The following is a 6,503-nucleotide window of genomic DNA, read 5'->3' on the forward strand; positions in this document are numbered from 1 at the left end:
AAAAAAAAACAGAGAGTACAAAATATATATATATATATATATATACAAGTATGCCATATGTAGTCATAAAAGAAACATACACCATTTCTAAATTTGCAAAGAGGGGATCCTGAATAACTATTTTCTTCTTCTGCAAAGCTCAGCATATTTGTTGACAATTTTGGATCTTGAGTTCAAACCCAGGGCTTTCTGGCACCCAAATCTGTGTTATTTTTACTATTCCATATTGCATGAAACATTAGACTTGTTCATGTTGCTTTCCTGGCTTAACTCTCTTGGCTTAGAAATTCAGCTCAAGGGTAGATACCTTCCCTTAGACATAAAGAGTGGAAATAATGCACTAGACACCTGGGATGTTGCCTTCTAATAACTATGGCATTTGTCTCTACTCGAAAGACCCCAGACAGAGACTTGACAATCTTGCAAAAGCTTCCAGAAGAACTTTCTATGGCGCTCTGAAAATTTCCCTACTGCCATCCTTTGTAAATCTGTGGACCTTGATTGTTCTTACCACTTGACAGATTGGCATTGCAGATTCCTGTTTATATTCCCTTGTTTCATTTGCATTCCAGCATTTTTTCTAAATTATTTATTTCCCAATTCAAACTTTAATGACTTTACTTAAATTTTTCACAGTTATCCCCCCAAATTGACTGATTAGACTTATTCGACTTTGATTATCATTAGTTTGGTCTCCAGGGCCATGACCATCTAATGCCAAGATAGTATGATCCTGATAGGCTGTAAGTTAGAGATGGTGTGCTTTGTTTAAGTTATCCACGCACCGGTATCATCAGGAAATATTGGAGTATTAAACAAAAGAATTAAGGGGTGGTACTATGTAGATCATATATTTATTTTATTTTCAGGCTTGTTACCTTTTCTCCAAGCTCTAAGGCACTCCCAGTTGCTGAATCAAGTAGGATATAAAATATTTTACTGCATTACACAGGGCCCCAAAATCTCAATGACTATAAAAGAAAATTTATTTTTTGCATGTGCGACTTGTCTATCTAGGTTCAGCAAGGGGTCTCTGCTTATTAGTATTAAGGGACTGTTGTTGATTGTGGCTTCACTTTGAAACATGCTTCCGTATTCTACAGCAAGTGAAAGAAAGGTCTGGCGAGCTCTGCACTGGCTCTTCACCTTCTAACAGAGGTGCCCATCATTTGTGCTCATATTTCACCAGCCTAACCATAACATATGGCCAGGACTGAGGCCAATGAGAGAAGAGTGCAATTATTCCCCATAGATGGGAAGTCAATATTTGCATACCAAAACGGAACCAATGTGGGCTACCACACATCTACCCTTCTGTTAGTAGACTCTGGGTCTGGAGTTCTCTTTTGTCCAGCAAGAGAGCGGACACAGAATTAAATGTGAGAGAGGTTAATGTCTGGGAGGAGACAAAAGCCCTGAATAAGGGTCCTCGCTCTGTTTTTATTGGGATCAGAAGGCTTACAAGCATGATGGACCTGCACAAAGAGACAGTGAAACTGTGCACATTAGCTCATGGGTGTGAGGGAAAGGGGGTTTTGAAGATAGGCGGTGTTAGGGGTTTGGGTCGATACAAAACAAAATCCTGGTGCCCAGCAGATGTTGTTTACGGTAGGCATGAGGCCAGAGTCTGTTCACCTAAACTTGCCCAGGGGACAAGATAGACAGAGCATGCAGCCTCAGGATCAACAAGGCACCTTTCTTTCGCTAATTAGTTCTTCTATGGGCAACTTCACCCTGCGCCCTGCTTCGGTCTATAGCCCTGTTTACTTACCTATTTTGGTCCTTCCTTCCTGTGAAAGAAGCTTTCCGCTATTGCACTAAGTTGGAGGGTGTTTCCACTCTGAATGCCTAATCTTGCTTACCTAATCCTGGATGCTTTCATCCTGAGGCTTCTTATTCCTATATGTCTTGTTAACCCATGGGTACAAACTCAGGGAACTCCTAAGCTTATTCCCCACACCCTTCTGGTCCCCAGTGTTCTATTTAGTCTCCCTTATACTTGAAGAGGACATTCCCTCCTACTCCCTCCACTTCCCCCAAGAGAAACCTATGTCAGTTACAGCACTAGATTCAAGAGCTGGGGTCTCACCGTCCTCCGCCACAGGTCCTTATGTTCTAGAAAGCAATAAATAAAAATGTCAAGTTATCTGTTCCCTAGTTGTAACCCCTCATCGCCTTCCTCCTTCACATACCCAGTATACGCTGGGAGAAGCAGGTCATCATAACCACAATAAACACTCCCACTGACTTCACTTATTTGTGGAGTATAACAAACCAAAACAAAACAAATGAGCAATGAAGCAACAACAACAGAAAGAGAAATAGCCTCATAAATATAGAGAACAAAACTGGTGGTTGCCAGCAGGGATATGGATATGGGTAAAGGTGAAATAAGTGAAGGGCATTGAGAAGTACAAACTTCCAGTCATAAAATAAATAAGTCACTGGGATGAAAAGTACAGCATAGGGAATATAATCCATCACCTTGTAATAAGTTTATATGGTGACAGATGGTAACTACATTTACCATGATGCGCATAGTATAAGGTACAGAATTGTGGAATCACTACATTACATACCTGAAACTAATATAATATTATATGTCAGCTATAATTCAGCTTTAAAAAATAAAAAAAAAATGGGATTTACACAGCATTCCTTGGCCCATGACAATTCTAAAATCTTGGTAGGCAGATATTTTGAAGATCTTGTTTTCAACACATCGCCAGAAATATTAATAGAGCCAAACAAACATTACAAGTGTTTTAATAGTGCAAAGATTGATGACACAAATACATGTTCCAACATAAAGCAACATACATCCGTAAAATTGCATCTAAGTGAATTGAGAAATTAAGTTAGAGAATTGCCCTAAGAGATGTTAAATCATCTTTTAAACCTTTCAGAACCCTCCTTTTCACAGAAGTTACTTTAGCAAGACTATTTTTAAATATCTTGTTACCTATTAAGTTGATTTTCAACCCTGACCCCTGCTGTTCTTTGCCTAAATGGCTGCTTTTTCTTTCCTGCTCTGTGGATCACCGGAGGCTGCCCTCCTACTGGCTGGGGACCTCGCCCCTGCATGGGGATACGGGCCTTTGGTCTTTTGTGGCCAGTCTACACATGTGTTGTTCAGTCTCCTTCTCACTTAACTTGGAGATTTTTATCAGCCAACTCACACCCTTTCGGTGCACCTCTCCGCTGGCCTTTTTTTTTTTTTTTTTTCTGGAATGTAAAAGCATAGCTTTTAATTGTCCTGGTCCAATTTTGATGTCTTCACCTTCTGATTTTTGTTTTCGGAGCTGTTTGTTCATCGCTTGTTCGTGTTCCTAACGTCTCTATTCTGTTTTACTGAGAGAGAATTCTGACTGATTTGCTGGAGTTGGTATTCTGTGGACAGGAAGAAATAGGAAGGTTTGTCTCAGTTTTCATGATGCATCTTTTAACTGGAATCAGCCTAGAGCTCAGAAAATCCAAGACACCGCTTAAAGCAGCCGTGGGGAGACTTAAAAACACTACCATTGCAGCACACAAGCCCTTGAAAAAGGCAGAAGGCTGAGCAGCTCGTCATTTGTGAGCCCTGCTTCTTCCACCTCTATACACACACGTCTTGATTTTCATCCAAATGGATCACGAGCTGTAGGCAATGTTAGTTACCCTCCCACGACATTGTGTTGTAGAGCTAGAAAAGTCACAGATAATTCCTGGAGTTGCGTTTTGGCTGCACTGTAACACATTTTTAGAAGACCGTTCACATCGGAGGCTTTCCTGGACCCACGTCTGGTCGGCCTTGCACATCTAATTTGCTGCACCATGCTTGATTTGGGAAGCGGGAAACCCGTGGTGGTTCTTTGAAATCTGGATTTGAAATATTTGTCTGTATCTCTTTTCTTCTCACTTCGTCTACAAATTCAAGGAGAATCCACCAGGAGAAATTAGATGTAAAGAGGTGGGAAGGTAGGCACCAGCTTATTTCCATTGGAGATTCTTTTAAGTTCATGGATCTGAAAGACTTTATCTAAAAGCAGCAGTCGTGTATCACCTCATTCACTTACCTGCCATCCCCATCTCGCATTGCTCTCTTCCTATCTCATTCTCATTAGCAATGAGGAGATTTCAGGGAAGTTAAAAGCAATTTCTTAAGGAGATGTTGAAGGTACATGTTACCGAGTTGAGAAAATAGATGTGGATTATGTTCCTGGACAGAGTAATATGGAGAAGCCAATATCTTAGAAGTCTCAAACTCATTCAGTCTAAGTAAGCCATTCCATTGAGACTTGACCACGTTTTGCATATGAATACTCTCCCTTTAGCTTCTGTCTGGTACTTTAAAAGCCCAAGTTGCATGAAAATGGAGGGTTATGAAGCTACCTCTATTAAATAGAAAGTAGAAAGTTTTTTTTTTTATTGCTCTTTAGGCACAGATTATTAATGCTATAATGACACTAAAGGGTATTAAATGCAAATTTGCAAAGCTCTAAAGAGCTTTATTAAGATAAGCAAGATTTTATTGAGTCAATTCTGTTGCTATTTTAATGAAAATCTGGCTATATAAATCTCCGTGGAAGCCACCACAGATGTTGTATCATGCATTCTGGGGAATAAGCAACAGAATTTGGCAGGGTGGTGAGAGAGAAAAGCCTGTAAGAAGGAGGAGAAGGTTGGGAAAGGTGAAGAATGGGGCTCTAATATAGATTTTAGATGATCTCCTGCATTTCATTTACTGAAATTGCAAAATTGCCTTTGGGTATCATACAAACCAATACCTCTCTTTTGATACTAAATGACATTTCCTTTTCTAAGCAGATGAATGGCATTTCTTAACTTTTCTAAGTGAAGAAAAGTGTCTGTGTATGTGTGTGTAAGTTTGAACTTCAAGAGAGGCAGGAAAGAAAGAGAAAAAAGTGAAAAAGGAATCAAAGATGGCATTTAAAAAGAGGAAAAGTAAGAAAAGAAACAAGCGGGGGGAGGAAGTGGAGGATGGAGGGAAGGATGGAGAAAGGGAGGGAGGAAGGAAGGAAGGAAGGAAGGAAGGAAGGAAGGAAGGAAGGAGAGGAAGGAAAGGAGAGAAGGAACCAGTTGTTTGAAGGTGGTACTTAACAAAATAGCCATAATGCTCCCCTTGGCTTGAATAAATGTTGATAGGCTTCTTTTTATTTATGTGGGGGTGAGGGTGGGGTGGGTGGCTTAGCCATCCTTTGCTTAAAGCATTTGCTATAGAAAAGTTGCAGTTGTGATTTCTCTCTCTGATCTTTTGAGGTATGTCTTCTACTACCTAGGACTTTATTTTTCTTTTCTTTTCTTTTCTTTTCTTTTCTTTTCTTTTTTTTTTATACATTGATTTATTTTTGACAGAGAGAGAGAGAGAGAGAGAGAGAGAGAGACAGAGCCCAAGTGGGGGAGGGGCAGAGAGAGAAGGAGACACAGAATCCGAAGCAGGCTCCAGGCTCTGAGCTGTCAGCACAGAGCCCGACACGGGGCTTGAATTCACAAACCGGGAGATCATGACCTGAGCCGAAGTCAGACCTACTTCGGCTTAACCCACTGAGCCACCCAGGTGCCCTGAAAGACTCTCTTTTTCAAGGATCTGACAGCTATCCCTTTGATACGTAATCAAGAAAGATAAGGTCCTTATCTCCTAGCCTCTGTTGGGAGGGAAGGAATCTAACTTCAAGAAACCACAATTAGCAAACACAAAGGGTGTCATCACATTGACCAAACTCCCACTAAGTGAATTTTCTGGTACTTTTCCATTAACCGACCACAGTGTTTAAAAATCTTCTGACCTTTTGTTTCAGCAGAGTTGAGTTTGGTCTCCCTCCCCTCTTACAAGTCTTGACTCCTACTGCAATTGTGTTGAAGAGCCTGCCTTGTTGTTTTTAATGTGTCTGATACAACTTTTCTTCTAAGAAAAAATGATGAGCATGCAAAGCCAGAGCTCTAGGTTCTGATCTTGGCTTGACCAGGATCTTGACTCAGCGTGTGACCTTGGACAAATCACTCAACATGACTGAATATCAGCTCTTCGATCTTTCAGTTGAGATTGTCAGTCTATAAGTTTCTCACCAGGTGCACTATTACTGTTCTGAATGGAGCAATTCTTCCTTGGTTGGTCCTGACCCCCACATCGCACTAGGCTCAGTACTCCTGTCTCCTATCCCCCAAATACCAGTAGTGCCCGAACAATTATGATAATGTAAATTCTATCACCTTGTTATGTAAAGGGTGACCCTCAAACCAGAAGCAATTACCCAGGGAACTTGTTAGAAAAGCAAACTCTTGGGGCACCTGGGTGGCTCAGTCGGTTAAGCGGCCAACGTCAGCTCAGGTCATGATCTCATGGTTCCTGAGTTTGAGCCCCACATCAGGCTCTGCGTTGACAGCTCAGAGCTCAGAGCCTGGAGCTTGCTTCAGATTCTGTGTCTCCCTCTCTTTCTGCCCCTCCCATGCTCGTGCTCTGTCTCTCTCTGTCACTCAAAACTGAATAAAGGTAGAAAAGAAAA

This window comes from Herpailurus yagouaroundi, unplaced genomic scaffold (assembly GCF_014898765.1).
Source record: "Herpailurus yagouaroundi ecotype Mexico unplaced genomic scaffold, PumYag 162, whole genome shotgun sequence".
Lineage (NCBI taxonomy): Eukaryota > Metazoa > Chordata > Mammalia > Carnivora > Felidae > Herpailurus > Herpailurus yagouaroundi.